Genomic DNA, 17,880 nt, shown 5'->3' on the forward strand with positions numbered 1-17,880 from the left:
ATTCAAAAAGCCTATAGGTAAAAATTTGAAGGTAGAGTCTAGGAGTACATTGTGGTGTGTTTTTCAAACTCCTGCTATATAAAACCAGGAAAAAAAGAAAAGGCATTTAGGATAACAAAATCAAACAAACAAACAAACAAACAAACACAATGACCACCAAAACCACAAGAACAACAAATCCCACAGATGACATCTAGAATAAAATCAGGCAATTATGTGAGTGAGCAAAATCACTCGTTGTTACATGGTCCACATAATATCGATTTCCATGAAAAATGAAATTGAGGAAAGAAATGGGGCTCTAAAAACAGAGAATCCTGAAGTCTCTATCAGGTCCTCATTGGAAAGAACACAGCCAATCTGAGAACAGTAGATGTAACCAGGAGGGAAAGGGTTCTGCAGGCTTGAAATAAAAAAAAAAAATGAAGTTCCTTAGTGGGGAAAAACAAAACAAAACAAACAAACTTAGGGAAATAAAATCCAAATTGAGAAGGCCAGTAACAATTGGACAAAAAGAGAAAGTCTAGATTAAAATGAGCAAAAGGAAGTAGTAGATATGAAGATATTTTTAAAACCTCTTTAAAAACACAATAGAAGGGGAGTGCTAGACCAATGCAGCTGGAAAAGTTATTCTGGCTCATTCCTCTCTTGAACAGCAAAGAAAACTTATTTGACTTAAAAATGGGCAATAAAAAAAAAGACTGTGTCCAGTCCTAAGTAAATTTAATATATGAAAAGAAGAGAATAAGGACTAGAATAGCATCACTATAAGCAAACCAAAAAACAATTTCCAATGAACACATAAAACAGTAACCTAATCTTCTAAAACATGTTAAAGGAAATTTTAAAAATTGAATCTATGAAAGAACATCTTATATCAGAATAATAAAAACTCTAATATATGTTTCAAGAAAATAAAGATCTGAAAAAAATTGTAACAAGAAAAATTATTTCAGAAACAACATTGAATTGGAAAGAACAAAAGAGCAACATTTAATGCTTTTGGAGAAATAGCAAATGAAAAAAAGAGACAGTCAATAAATTAATAAAAAAGGAAATGGATAAAAAGAATTCAAGAAAAATGATAAATATAGAAGATAGGAAAAGAAGATCCAACAAGCTTATAACAGCTTTCCTGAAATAAGAACCCCAAGCAATGGAACAAAAACAAAAACAACAAATCTGCTAAATAAAATAACTTAATAAAATGTTCTAAAATAAAATAAGCAAAAACAAGAAGATTTTAAAATATAGGTCATAAAATTACACAGAAGAAAATCAACCCAGAATGGATAACACAATAACATGTTCTAAATCACTGAACTTGAAAAAAAAATATCCTTTGGCAGGAGGAAAAAGTTCATGTCAATTTCAACAATGCTGATTTATTTGAAGATACAATTAGGTAAAATATTTAAGATAGTCAAAGAAAGAAATCTGAACCAAGGATGTTGAATCCAGATGAATTAATCTTCATGTACAAAGTTTCCAGACAGAATATTTTGTGAATCCCAAAAGTCAGAGCATATTATTACATAAGCTCTCCCTTAGAAAATTACTGGAAAATAAGATTTAGACGACTCCAATTCCCTATGAAATTCAGACCACATGATGGTCTTCAGAGAGAGACAGTATTATATAATGGCTATATGCAGTAACAAGTTATATAACGGAGAGTTGGGAGGAGAGAGAGAGATAACAGATGAATCTCCTTGTGAAAATTGGTGTAAAGAAATCTTAAAGTAGTAGTAAATAAAATACAGTTGTCCATTTAAACAATACACTTTGACTAAATGGGGTTATTCAGAAATGAAAGTTTAGGAAATCCATTAATATGCTCTATCAGTATAATAAAACTAAGGAGAAAAATAATATGATCATCTCCACTGATGCAGAAAAAGCATTTAGCAACACTCAACACTCAATCAATATCATTCACGTTAAAAATTACCTAATAGAATAGGAATTTTATATATAAATATATACACATATATATGTATATGTATACACACATATTTACACACATATATACACACATATGTAAAATTATATTTTTTATATTATGTAATTTATATTATATTTATATATATTTCCATGTATATCACAAAAGTATAGATATATAGATCTCTTTACTTAATGGAGAATCAATCATTTGATTCTTAAATAAGAAAGTCAGAAATAAGACAGAAATGACTAAAACCTCCAGTTGTTGAGCACTGTGTCATTGCTGATAGTCATTCAATTGAGCAACAAATCAATTATACCTATAAGAATTTAAAAAGTTAAACAATTTCCATCTGCAGATAATGCAAGTATTTATCTGGAAAATCTCTGAAACAAAATTTACTAAAGAAGCAGTTGTTAATCTTAATATCCAATAATCACTAGTCCTTATAATTAATAAAAAAGCAGTTAGAAGTTATACTGGAAAAGAAGACCCCTTGCCAATTGTCAAAAACAAACAATGCAATTCTTAGGTATGATCTTCGCCTGAAATGTGCAAAATCTAAGTGAAAACAACTAAAACTACTCCTGAAAGATTCAGAAAAACTAGACTGAACCAAATGAAAATTTAGATAATATTCTTAGAAAACTCAACATTATATCAGTTATACCTGAATTAATAAATAAATTCAATATAATCTCCATAAAAATCTATCATGTTTCATTTCCCCTGAAATTGGGAAAATTAATTTAAAAATGCATTAGATTGAATCAAAAATCTTTTAGGACAGTAAACAAGAATGGTCAGTAAAACTCTGAAAAAAAAAGTAGTAGTTGGAGACATGAAGATAAACCTACAATAAATTAAATCCTCTAAAACAGGCATTAATTTGTTATTGGTACATAAACAGACATACAGACCAGGTGACACAACAGAAAATTCAGCAGTATACTCAACTGCATAAGGACTATTTATCATAGTATATGATAAAAGCAGCACCCCAAATCTAAAAATTGGGGCTAAAAAATTGACTTTTTAATGGTTGGTTTAAACAGACAGGCATCTGAAAAAGAAGTAAAACTGGATTTATTCTTCACATTCTGACAGATAAAATTCTAAATGGATCCAAAATTTAATTGTAAAAATAAGTAAATAGAACAATGCAGGAGATTAAAAACATGTATAGATGAACTCCTCCTTCCCATAACTGGGGAAATACTCTTCTTATTTAAAATCAAGGACTAATAGAAAGATTGGAAATTTTGAGTTCATTAAGATGCTTTTTTTCCCATGGCAAAAATCACTATAGGGGCACCTAGGTGGCTCAGAGGGTTAAGCCTTTGCCTTCGGCTCGGGTCATGATCTCGGGGTCCTGGGATCAAGCCCTGCATTGGGCTCTCTGCTCAGCGAGGAGCCTGCTTCCCCCTCTCTCTCTGTCTGCCTCTCTGCCTACTTATAATCTGTCTGTCAAATAAATAAATAAAATCTTTTTAAAAAATCACTATAAACAAAGCCAGAAGATTAATAATAAACAGGAAAAAAAAGATTTATATTTCACATCAGAGGCAAATGGTGACTATCTCCAATATATAAAGAATTTGTAAAAATGGAAAAGAAAAAGTCTAATAACTCTATAAAGAAAATAGCCTAGAGATAAAAGAGAGTTTGGAGATAAAATTAAATGGCTCTTAAAAATATGGAAAAAATGTTTATGTGTAATAAAAGAAATCCAAATTAAAAGTATGCCAATATATTATTTCTTATCTCTCAGAGAGCAAAAACCCAGATGTTTGACAATATCTCTACAACAAGGCTGTCAGAAAAGAGGCACCATCACACATTGTTGATGAGAATACAAATGGCATTATTCTGTAGAGAGGGAAATTTGGCAATCTAGCAAAATTACACACACATGTTACCTTTGACTTAGTGATTAATCCCACTTTTGGGAATCTATTACAAAGGTATGCTCGTAAAAACAAGAAAAGACATAGACATAGGGGTATTTATTATGGCACTATTAATAATATCTAGGGTGTAGAAAGAATCTGAATATCCATCAGCGAGGCCCTGATTGAACAAACTCAGGGCATACCCACAATGGAGTTCTATGTATCTATAAAAAGGAATTTAAAAATATCTTCATATTACTATGGAGTGATCCCAAAGATATATCATTTTTTTTTTAAAGATTTTATTTATTTATTTGACAGACAGAGATCACAAGCAGGCAGAGAGGCAGGCAGAGAGAGAGGAGGAAGCAGGCTCCCTGCTGAGCAGAGAGCCCGATGTGGGACTCGATCCCAGGACCCTGAGATCATGACCTGAGCCGAAGGCAGCGGCTTAACCCACTGAGCCACCCAGGCGCCCCCCAAAGATATATCATTAGGTGAAAAAAAAGCAAGATAGAAAACTGTGCTATCATTTAACTAAGAAAGGGTAGGATATAAATATGTATCTGCAATTGCATCTCTAAGTCTTTGCTTAAGATTCTTAAAAAATAGACAAATCACCACAAAAACAAAGTAGAGAATAGGAATAGGGTGAAGGGGACCATGAATATAAACTAGTCTTATTTCATAAAGTTGGCTAAGTAACCATACAAATATTTTACATAACTATGAATAATTATTTATTATTTTTGATAACCAGATTCTTAGTGTTAGGGTTGGTATCATTATCCTGAGACTGTGCTGTGGCTTCTATAGGACTGTAATTACTTTTGCATGGCAGGGGACCAGGCTTTTTGATATTGGAGGAAGGAGAAACAGATGTAAGGTCCGTGAGATTAAGTATAAATAAACTCTTAGACAATGGAATTTGAATTTGCAGTATCACTATTAACTTCCTACTAAAAAGATCCAGGACTCTTTGCAGAAAAGACTAATTGCCGTTCTAAAATAGTAAATACATGAAGTTGGCCTTATCAGCTTGAAAAATCAGGTAACAAGGAAATTATAAAAGATTGGGATATCCAAAGGATTTAGGAGACAAAAGAGTCTCCACTGGATAAATGTGCACCAATAAGGAAATTAACTGTGAATATGTTGAAACATAAAATAGATTAAGGTCCATCAATTCATAACGCTATGAAAAAATCATAAAAAAATCATTGGTCCATTCATCTATGGATGGACATCTAGGTTCTTTCCATAGTTTGGCTATTGTGGACATTGCTGCTATAAACATTCGGATGCACGTGCCCCTTTGGATCACTACGTTTGTGTCTTTAGGGTAAAGATAGGGTAAATACCCAATAGTGCAATTGCTGGGTCATAGGGCAGTTCTATTTTCAACATTTTGAGGAACCTCCATGCTGTATTCCAGAGTGGCTGCACCAGCTTGCATTCCCACCAACAGTGTAGGAGGGTTCCCCTTTCTCCGCATCCTCGCCAGCATCTGTCATTTCCTGACGTGTTGATTTTAGCCATTCTGACTGGTGTGAGGTGGTATCTCATTGTGGTTTTGATTTGTATTTCCCTGATGCCGAGTGATATGGAGCACTTTTTCATGTGTCTGTTGGCCATCTGCATGTCTTCTTTGCAGAAATGTCTGTTCATGTCCTCTGCCCATTTCTTGATTGGATTATTTGTTCTTTGGGTGTTATGATATGAGGAAGTGGTGATGCAACATGGGGGCTTAAGTGGGTAGGAGAAGAATAAATGAAACAAGATGGGATTGGGAGGGAGACAAACCATAAGTGACTCTTAATCTCACAAAACAAACTGAGGGTTGCTGGGGGGAGGGGGTTTGGGAGAAGGGGGTGGGATTATGGACATTGGGGAGGGTATGTGCTTTGGTGAGTGCTGTGAAGTGTGTAAGCCTGGTGATTCACAGACCTGTACCCCTGGGGATAAAAATATATGTTTATAAAAAAAAAAAAGACATCACAAAAAAAAAAAATCATTGGTTACCTCTGGATGATGCAAAGTAACCAGGCCATTATTTTGAAAAATGATAAAAGAGAAAAAATAAGCATTTATTCTGTCTTTCCTATTCTTACTATACCTCAGGAAAACCAAATAAATTGTCAAGAAATTATCTCCATATAGGTGTTAATATATGAAAGATAAATGATAGAATATCACCTTTTGGCAATCCCTAAGAATTATGAAATCTAGGCTATCATCATCAGTGTTTGATAATGTTACATAAATTGAGACAACCAAACAAATGTGCTGCTTAATGAAAGTACATATTACCCCTTCTCAAGTTGTCTGGCCAAAAAATCAAACCTGAATCTGATCAAGCCTCCAGATCAAAGTAAGGATTTTCAAATATACAGGAAATGGTGGAACATGTTAAAAAGCACCAAGGAGATAAAATCAGTAAAATCCTAATCATGTACAAAACTACAGAATAAGTGACTCAGTTTCTATAAACAGTGGCAAAGACAACAAAATGCAAGTAAAGAAAGGTGATGGAGGAAGAAACCCAGTAAAAAGACCATGAAGACACATTAAATGATTATAACGCATGGATCATATTTGAATCTTATTTAGGCAAGCAAATCAAAAAACTTACATGACAAAATTTGATAAATTTTGAAATTGTTAATTTTTAAGGTGCAATCATGGGTCCTGTGAATGAGTTTTCTTAGAGAATTCTTGTCTTTCAAGGATATGTACTGGACTACTTAAAGGATGAGATGGCTTTAGGTGTGGGATTTGCTACAAAACAATCTGGGGGAGGGGTGAGTATGTTGGGGTATAAATTAAATCTGAGTGGTCGCGAGTTGGTAATTATTGAAGCTGGGTGATGTGTATATAAGGATTTATTATACCCTTCTCATTTTTATACCTTTGAAAATGTCTATAAATAAAAGTAACAACAACACCTATAAAAATAGCAATTTTAAGGCAAAACCTCCAATTATACCAACAGGTGGCCTTTGAAGCAAAGTGTCTTCATGAATACTGATTATAACATTTTATATTCATCTAAAGTCTTGAAAAGAGTTGAAAACAATAAAACATTCGGTCTGTAGTGTCCTAAAGATCTCTTGAGGAATTAACCTCTTTGAAACTCTTCTGCAATAAGCTGGCTTCAGTGTCACTATCCATATATATTTCTTACTAGGAGATAGACCAAGCATAAATATGTTTTGACTTTTTTCAGGTGGCATTTGAAATTCTACCCTTTTGTTTCAATAGTAACATTTCAGACTTATATTTTTTTTTTTGGGGGGGGGGTGGATAATGTACTTTTATTGACTCAGATCCCAAGGCCATGCATTTTATAGTGTGAAACAGATAATGGTAATGCAGGTCCAGAACCTGGAGAAAAATAAAGGAGGATCATTTCTACACAAATGCCCAAAGTAATGCTATTGGTATTAAAGCTGAACTGAATTTTTTAAGAGGAAGTTTACATATAAATGGGAATTTACTCAATTGGATGCCCAGACCCCCCCGCCTCTTTCTCAAAGACCCCCTTTCTCTGAAAATCACCCATCATTCACAGCTCTCTTAGCTGCAGGGCAAGGTCTCCGGTGGTCATGTTGCTAAAACACCATCTGTCTCAGACTGTCCCAGCTATAGTAGATGAATTTGGTGTTACATCTGACCCAGTAAGGCCCGAGAGCCCCTTCCTTCCCTGTGAAACTTGGAATCAGCACTAGAAATCACAGTCTAACTCTACCCGTGTTCTTTTTTTTTTTTTTTTTTAAAGATTTTATTTTATTTGTTTGACAGAGAGAGATCACAGGTAGGTAGACTGGCAGAGAGAGTGAGGGAAGCAGGCTCCCCGCCGAGCAGAGAGCCCGATGTGGGACTCGATCCCATGACCCTGAGATCATGACCTGAGCCGAAGGCAGAGGCTTAACCCACTGAGCCACCCAGGCACCCCTCTACCCGTGTTCTTGATATAAGATGCATACTGAGAATCTATTGGTAGTGTTTTCTGTCCTGTGGACAGGAAGGAAAGAAAGTCAATCCTTAGTGAGATAGATTTGATGCAGATAAGCAGAAAGAGATGGAGATGAATGATGGAGAGAGGAAACATTAGATCATGTTAGAAATGTTTGGATGGATAGATGGATGGATGAATATGCAAGTAAATCTATAAAGAGGTATATATGGAGCAATAAAGATAAATCAGTAGTTATAAGATGCAAATATCTCCAAGTTATACAGTTAAGTGAGAAAAGCATAATGCAGGAAAATGTAGTATAACCATGTAGTATAACTACATATGTACATAAACTGAATATTTAAATAAAATTTAAGCTCCTAATGCTGGCTTATCATAGGCAGAGAAATAGGGGTGAATGCAGGAAAAGGGTTGGTGAATGGTAGATTTTTAAATTATATATATTCAAATAGAATTTAATTTTTGTACAGTTTACTTGCATTTTTCTTTCATGTATGTAAATGTAAATATATATTCAAGTATTACATGAGAAAGTAGAAAAAATAAGTTTAAAAATATTAGTATCCAGGAAGCACTAAACAAGAAAACAAGAACTCATTGCCTAAAGGGAAAAAAAAAATCTGATTTTAAAAGTAATTAGTAAAATTTAATCATTTAAAAAAATTCTATCAACAGGGCACCTGATTGGCTCAGTGGGTTAAAGCCTCTGCCTTCGGCTTGGGTCATGATCCCAGGGTCCTGGGATAGAGCCCCGTGTTGGGCTCTCTGCTCAGCAGAGAGCCTACTTCCCCCTCTCTCTCTGCCTGCCTCTCTGCCTGAGTGTGATCTCTGTCTGTCAAATAAAAAATAAAAAATACTTTAAAAAATTAAAAAAATATAAAAAAATTATATCAAGTCTCAATGTTACCACTAAAAAAGATAAGTAATAGCATAAGACCCATTTTCAGAATGTAATATTTTATTTCCTTTCATAGACTGCTTTCTTGTGTTTGCTTAAGATGACACTAAATGAATTGCTATTCTCTAAGCATTCACATTCCCTGGAAGAAAGAAGCCATAAATTGTTTCACTTAGTGGCAGAAGCAGGACTGGGAATAAATACTAAGGACAGAAAATCCAAAATATATTATCATTATCAAGAGTAGGGACTCTGATTTTCTGTTTTTGTAATTTTTTCCCAAAAATACCTTAGCTCCATCCACAGGGTTTGATGTTGACAAATGTTTACAAAATAAATGATCATACGTATAATTACAATTGCCACTTCGCAAGCACACTGAATAACACTGAAATCTAATAAATTTTATTAGCTACTAAGTTACTTCACGATGATGCAATCAAACCTTTTCATTTATTGAAGATTCATATCAATAACCCATTCTCAGTTGCCCAGAACATCAGCAGAAACGCCCAAACTGGATTCCATCTTTGGATTTCACTTGAGCATTGTTTCCAACAAATTCCACTTGAGGAAGGTCTGCAGGTTTTCCTTCTTGGAAAACCTGAAGGGGGATTGTTTGCAGTTACCCACTTTCAGGCTTATTTTTTAGCATAGCTATGTCCTTTTCATCATCACCCAGTCTGTGGCTTCATATGGTCACAGGCTGCAACTTCATATCCTAAGGTCCTATCAGGAAAACGTATTTGTAAAAACACTCCTCTAATATGTGGCAGACACCAATTTAGAAAATAATTCACATTTATTTATGATATTCTAAATTCAAATAAATTTAGATTTATCAGTAAAATGGGTAAATATAGCATCCAACAAAGTAGACTACAGCTCAGACCTTGTTAACTTAATCCTACTTACAGAGCAAAATACATTTCTAAAAAATAGAATAGCTAAACTTTTAGAACTTCAGCAGATATAACCAATTTGTACTAAAGCATTTTGGTTGAAAATATATAACGATATCCTCTGTGTTCTCATTTCTGCTACTCTCCCTTTGTTCATTCATCTCAACACACCAATGTCATTGTTGTTGCTCAGCCCTTAAGACCCATTCTCACCTGGAAACGTCTCACTGGCTGGTCTCTGTGCCCTGCCAACAACCATATGTCTCATGACCTCAGTGGTTTCAAGTCTTTGCCCAAATGTCATCTTCCCAGTCAAGTATACTCTACTTAAAATTGCACCACAGAGCCCTCCTTGTCTCTCTTTTTCTGTATTTTATTTTCCTATGGCATTCATAAGGTTCTATTATTCTATGTATTTTACTTATATAGTATGTGGATTATCGTTGATGTCCCCTACAAACATGTAAGCTCAGTGAGGGTGAGGATTTTAGTCTATTTTGTGGATCAGTGTTTCCCAAACACCTAGATCAATTCTTACACTTAGAAGGTACTAAATGTGGGACACCTGGGTGGCTCAGTTGGTTAATCGGCTGCCTTCGGCTCAGGTCATGATCAAAACGTCCTGGGATCGAGTCCCACAGTGGGCTCCTTGCTCAGTGGGGAGCCTGCTTCTCCCTTTGCCTCTGCCTGCCACTCTGCCTGCCTGTGCTTGCTCTCTCTTTAACAAATAAATAAAATAAATAAAATCTTAAAAAAAAAGAAGGTACTAAATGTCAAAAGATTTAATTAAATTGTCATCAATTCAATAAAACATTGTTTTATACTTGAATTTAATAATATTTTTGATTGCAGCATCTGTTATTGAAGTGAACTTTCCTTACCCAGAAAAACTTATAAAGATAATAACATTAACTCTCTTTGACACCGAGTCTTACTCCCCAAATGCTGATGGATAGCTATCATCTCTTATTTTCCATGTGGGTTGCAACTTGAAATACCTTTATTTTTTCAACACCCGTGAATAAGAAATCCTTTTGTCATTTTTTTCTCTCCTCTTATATCCATTATAATTTATCTGTGTTTTGTCATTGGAGTTGCAGAAGTATAAAAGACAGTTTAGAGCTGGAATAACCGTAAGTAAAATTGTGAAGTTAGACCAAGTAAATCTTTGATGCTGTGCCAACAAAAATCATCTAATATTCTATCTCCCTTTGACATTGCCCCTCAGAAAACTGTTTTATCACTAGCCATCAACTAATCCCCGCTAGAGCACCAACTCTGAATAGTTTAAGGTACTACTGCTCTAAGGGGATATCTGTGTTTAAATATAACTGGAAAATTCCAAGACCCCTGGGATCCAAAAATATACATTTCTTTTTTTTTTAATTTAAAGATTTTATTTATTTGACAGATAGAGATCACAAGTAGATGGAGAGGCAGGCAGAGAGAGAGAGAGAGAGAGAGCAGGCTCTCTGCTGAGCAGAGAGGCTGATGCGGGACTCGATCCCAGGACCCTGAGATCATGACCTGAGCCAAAGGCAGCGGCTTAACCCACTGAGCCACCCAGGTGCCCCAAAAATATACATTTCTGTGTTGGGTAGTGGGAGGGAATATTTGGAGTAAAGAGAAAAATCGTCAGGCACTCTGAATCATCTCACATAAAAGGTGTCAGGTCTTAAGACTATCACTAGATGAATGATTTTTGAATTGATGATCCCATTTGAAAAACAATGATTATCAGTGCCCAAGAACTTACAGGTCAACAAAACGTAATTAACAACAAAACATAATAACTGAAGTAGGCAAGTGAAGTCAGAATAAAGACAGAAATGGATGAAGCACGGGTAGATTTAGGGGATATCTTTGCTTATGGCTTCCAGAACCATCTGTTAAAGCATCTTGGTTATCTTTAGGGAAACTCCCTTCCCCCACTGCCCCATTCTTTCTTCATGTGACCTCATTGGCAGACATGGGACCCCGACCTAGTTACTCAGAGCATTCTATCCCTGGTCACACAAGTTGCTTCTTAGTAGTATGGTCAGATGTTTGCTAGAAACATTAAGAACAAGAAATTCTCCTTCTGCCAAGATTTATTAACTGGTAAGATGTAAGAGAGGGGAATACCTACATTAGAAAGAAAGCTCTAAAGGGGAAAGTGAAGTCAAGAGACAAGGGAGAAAGATTACTGTTTATTGTTTGAGCCAGACTTGAAGTCTAGATTAGGGAATCCTATTTATGAGAGCCAATAAATTTCTCTTTTTGTTTAGCCATTTCGAGGTTGTTTTTTTTTTTTTTTAATTTTTCACTTACCATCAGCAGATTCCTAATACATAAAAGTACATATACTGAATTTAGAATAAATAAGAACATAATTTGGAAAAATCCCAGTCTAGAGACAAATAAGCATACTTTCCACTAAGTTCAGGCTTAACATGCCAGAGTTCGGATCTGACTGGGGACAAGAAGATGTTTGAGAATTTATTAGAGAACATCTGACATGATCATTTTGCATGATAGGATATCATGTAGAGAAAAAGTGCTTATGGTTCTCTAATACGGAAATACACCTGAAGATTGAAAGTTTCTTTCAGGATAAAATCATAAGCAGCATGGTCAGACATGCATATATTTTATTATTCATATACTTTGGTTCTGGTAATTTTACATGAAATAGAACTGTAAAAGAATCTCTTTTTCTCTTTTGACTTGTAATACCCCTCAGGTATTATTAAACTTATAAATACCTTATGATTCTTAAGTAGTTCTCAGGATTATCAGGTTGCAATTAAAAAATTTACTCAAGCTTGCACAGAAAATCTGAAGCAGGTAGGGAAAGAAATTTGATAGTAAGAGCACAACAGGCAGTGTCGCCAGCATCTGGGGCTAAGCCACAAAGCCACTTCAGCTTGCCCAGACCACCCAACCCTAGAGCTGAGACCTAGACCACTCCTTCTGCTTTTCTTGGAGCTGTCTCCTTATTCTTGCCTAGTGTGGAGCTTCTGCTTCATGCTTCATAACTGCTTCTTTCTGAAAAACCAACTTTTTTTTTTTTTTTTTTTAACTAACTTTCATTCACATCTCTCTGTGATCTTGGGACTCAGTTTTTCTTAGCTGGATGATTCACTCAGTTCGATCATTCTAAATTCTAAATTCCTGGCCAAAGAATCTATTTGTATCCCTTCAGGGGCAGGGTCACCTGGTACAAAAGAGCTACCTAAGTTTGACATTCCCCATAGTGGAAACTTTGAGTGGGAACAGGTACTTTTCAGAAAGGATGTGAGCAGGAAGGTGATGATCAGTTTTTCTCTGGCAAAAAGGTAATATAAAAACTATTGTGACGACTACAGGAATACTTACACTTTCTTTCTTACTAGAGAAACAGGATAAAATCATAAGAGATAGCATTAAGAAATAAATCATAATGATTTAAATCATAAATTCATACTTCAAGAGTATTATTGAATGATTTGTGTTCCATACAGAGGACTTTGGTTTGTATTAAGAATAAACTAAAACAAATATCTTAGAAGACTGATTACACATGTTTAAAATTATGCAGCCCATTATGTCTTACAAGAGTATTACCTGTTTTGCATTCATTGGTATGTAGTATAAATATATGCAGAACTAGATAAAGATTTTAGAAACAAACCAGAGATTACATTCACTCTGATAATTGTTTAGAGATGTTGGTTTTACTGGAAAGCTCAGGACAGGGGGGAAAGGGGAAAAAGGGAAATGGGAAAACATAAATGACTAACCCATTAGATCAATAGAAAAATTTGAAATTGTTTCTGATGTTACAATGGGCATAATTTCTCAAGACATCATAAAATAATTTAAAACATATTCATATTACTACAGATAATATTTATCTAAAGCAAAGAAATTATAACCATACAAAACTGAACGTGTCTGATTTAGGTTTAGGAAATCTTTATGACCTAATATACAAAACAATTTTGGAGGAAACTAAAGCAAAAAATTCAAGCTCTCCAAGATCTGATATTTTTTTCTGAAGTGTGACATATTGAAATAATCTCTACTAAAATCAGTACTGATGAGGCAATTGAGTAAACGATATAAGTTCAGAAGATGAAAGAGCCAAATGACGTATTGAGGAATCAATCATATAAACCATGTAAAATAGACCACGTAATACTTTTTATAACTGGTTAGAGTCCCTATACTGCTTAGTATGTTAAACTTATAAAGCTATTTATGACAACGTTTTATTAATAACGAAAATGGGGTCTTCAATTTGAACATAAAAGGATTGTTTTTGTGTTTAAAGATAGATACATTTTTGAGAAATATATTGATTGAAGTAGTTTCACATTTTTTTTATTCCTTAAAGCACATACCATGCAGTCTTTGGTTTGCTTGATCTCTCCAGTGGCCCAAAGATCAATGTTTTCAGAGGCCACACTGAGAGATAGAAATCGATTCATCCCTCTAAGGACAAGTCAGAAAATTAAGAAACCACTAAAGTAAACTCTTACCAACCTTTCATTCCACATGGAGGTAAGTATGCAATTAATCTCTGTAAGAAACAACCCACTATCTGTTTAAATGACAGCAATTCAATTTCTGAGGAAGAAGACATCTTTTTAATAATGAATGCCACATATCTTTTATAGGATGAAAAAATATTAGAAGTTATTGTTATTTAATTAGTAAAAAGCAGAATTGCAAGAAAACAAAGTAGATATTTCAAAAACTTATAATAGTGATCACTTCAACAAGATAGAGCATTTCACATGGCTGCATAATAGCTTTTGGAGGGCCAAGAAATGTTTCCAAGCAGAGACGACCTTTAAACTGAGGTTTAAGGAATGAATAATAATTCATTTATTATTAATTATAATGAATTATAATAATTGATTTATTATGAATTATTATGAATTATAATAATAATTCGTAATTCACTGGAGGAAGGTGATAGGCCACAGAAACAGAAGAGACATTGATTGAGCTGCAATCATACAGGAGCTTAACAAACAGCAAGTCTTGATGAGCAGGCAGAACACAGAACCTCCTGGAGGTGACTGAGAGGTGGTTGTAAAAGCAACAATCTCAGGGAAAGAGTCGCTCGGGACTGGGCAAAAGAGGTTCACTGATCTCTTTCCTAGTTTCAGCTACATCCAGTTATGTCCTCTAAAAGCTGGTCTTCTTTAACATGGACAACACTAAGAATATATCTGTCCTTGCTCAAAAGTATTCTTCATCAAATATTAAAAGGACTTCTTGAGTTCAGAGTATATGCTCACATGGCTGGTTCTTCTGCTGAAATCATGTCTTCCCAGGGCATGGGTGTTTCTCCCCCCAGTAGGTATTCTTAGCTCCTAATATCATGCAGAATGCTGAAGGTACTGAATAAAAGTGTTTAATGAATAAAGAAGGAAACAAACACTAAGCAGTATCTTTTTGCATATTTATAGTAGGACTTGCATTGAAAATTACTAAAATGTGGCACCAAAATATAGTCCATTATATAATTTTTATGGTTAATAAGGAAAGAAGGGAAACACATTGATCCGTCATGGTTTAATGTGTCTTCCTGATTTATATGGCTAGAAATAATGGGATTTTGGCCTACAAATCAGGGGCACTTGGCTACTAACTAGGTATGTGACCCTGGACAAGTAAGTTAACCTCATCCTTAAAACAACAATTAACATTAATATGCCTTTAAACTCTATACTACAACAGGGTCCAGAGCTCATTTTATTTTAAATATAATTTTAAGCACTTCAAAAACATTTGCTTATCTCACTTGTTTGCTATGATTCAGGATATAATTTAATTCTGGATAGGGAAATTAATTTCTGCCCTTTTTGCCCAAACCACATATAGAAAATTATTTGACTATTACTATTAATGTGTGGTCCGATTATTAATCATTTTGATATTACCTATAAATACATATATATATACTTGATAAATATAATCTTACTTTATTCTCTCTGAGTATAGGAAAAACTTAATATTTTAATGCAGTTACATTCAAAGTTTATAAAGTAAAAAACTAAAATATAAAAGTCGAAAAGAAGGAAGAGATAAACAATTCAGCTATTTATTTATATACTCTCACCTTAATCTTTTCAAAAAAATTAATGTGGTTAAACAAAACATGGTACATAATAATATTCCAAAGAACACTCTTTTTGTATTTGCTAAATTTATCAGAAGAACAACCAAGAGAAAATAAATCTTTTAAAGTATCAGGCTAGTTCCTCAGGGGCAATTAAATCTGGGATATTTATATATGGAGAGGCACCATAGAGTTGGATAGAATGTGTCATTACAGGAAAAGTAAATAACTGAAACACACTCAACAGGAAAACATTCATCAGAAAAGGCAGAACAGGCAGGAAACTTTTCACCAAGAGCTTAACACTGCACATAAAACAGATGTAATTCATTGCCAAGAGTTTAACGATTAAAAAAGATAACAACACTAGCTTCTAAAGGTAGAAAATGTACTATTCTACAAAGAAAACTTTTTCAAAATCGTGGCTCTGCTGAATAGTTATCATTGATCACTATTTTGGACACTGACAGGTAGTCATGTTTTCCAAAGCTGTTGACCAAAAACAATAGCAATGATCCAAGTAATCAACAATTCAGTTCAATAATTGTCATGTATAATTCAAACAGCAGCTCTGAATACAAAGGTGTTTACAGCACGGTCTTTACCCCCAAGTAGCCAGTCTCAGAAGGGAGGCAGGTGTCCAAAGTAAGAAGTTACAGTATGGTATGGTGATGTGAAAGATTAACAATATGAGAGATAGCACAGAAAAATCACAATTAAGAGTAATTACTTCTACAGGGACTTGGGGGTGGGAAGGTATAGAAGGCGGCTTCCCAGAGGAGGGGAGTTCTGAGATGTATAGTTCAACCAGAAGTTCACTTGCCCCTACTTCATGCTCTATATTTCTGAAAAGATCATGCTTGTTTGGAAGAATGAAAAAAGGATCATCACAGCGGGGACATTCTATTCCTTTGCAAGAAATCAAGGGGGAGTACAAGGGGCCAGAAATCATGGTAATTAGAGGAGGAGGGCCAGCTCTTAAACAGTCATAACAACCGAAAAGGAAGACTTTTAAATCAATTTTAAATTGAATTTACAATCATTATGAAGCATTATTTTCCTCCTTATCTTCCAAAAGGATCTAAGGCTGCCAAATACAATCAAATAAATTTAGCCTGCACATTTGTTTCTAGTAGAGTGAAAATTGTTTACATAAGCTGTCTCACTTTTGATAAATGGTCAGGAGCATGACTGGTATGCTTTTAAATATTCAAAATTCATTTTCAGAATCAAAGACTTATCACATGCTCTCCCACTGTGTGCCTAAGATAGTCTCAGAGGATAAAGTAAAGGAAGTTGACTAATTATTTCCCAATCTAACTAAACTTATAACCGCCTAGGAAAACATATTATATGATCACAGAACAAATTCAAGGTAACATCTTTTTACAGGTAATCTGTATGATCATAGGAAGAAAAGTATATATAGTACTCATTAAAGTAATGGAAAATAAGGGAAAAATCATTTTTTGGATACTGTTGTTATGACAATAATCTAAAGATTATGGATGTAGGCTTTTATATCTTGGATTTAAAACTCTCATGTTTTACATGCCAGGCACTTCATTAAGGGCTGCATACACATTTTGTCATTCAATCTTTATCACATCCCTGCAAGCAACTGATACTATATCCAATTTACAGATGAGGGTGAAATTTGAACCTCAGACTGACTTACCTGTCTTCAGAAGCTTCACAAAAGCACAGGATTAAATTCATGAAGTTGGCAGAAAGAAAAAATGGGGGAACTTCCCAATGTAGATTAAATAGTCTAAAGCAAGGTGATCAAGGAATTTGACGTGTAAATTCTGTCCTTTTTAGACCTAGGAAGATAGCAAGCACTCACAGACAACTCTATGCCCTGCTCTCCTCCCCACTGTGATTGACCTTTCTAATTTTTGGAGTCCATGTAAGACCCAAGTCAGACATCAGTTTTTTGACTAAGGAAGCCCAAGAATCCTGGATACAGGGTGTATAAGCTGTGGGTATGGATCATACCCAAAGAGCTCAATATCCAGCATGGTGTGGAGCCTTCGAGTATCACCTATACAAGTGTAAATATTTGGCCTATTCAACCTGAAGGAATAATGCATCCCATTAATAATGGAAGTATTTCTCTTCTTGCTAATTATAAGAATCTCAAGGAAATTCATAAAGCAGCTTGTTTTCT

The sequence above is a fragment of the Mustela nigripes genome, chromosome 1 (genome assembly GCF_022355385.1).
Source record: "Mustela nigripes isolate SB6536 chromosome 1, MUSNIG.SB6536, whole genome shotgun sequence".
Lineage (NCBI taxonomy): Eukaryota > Metazoa > Chordata > Mammalia > Carnivora > Mustelidae > Mustela > Mustela nigripes.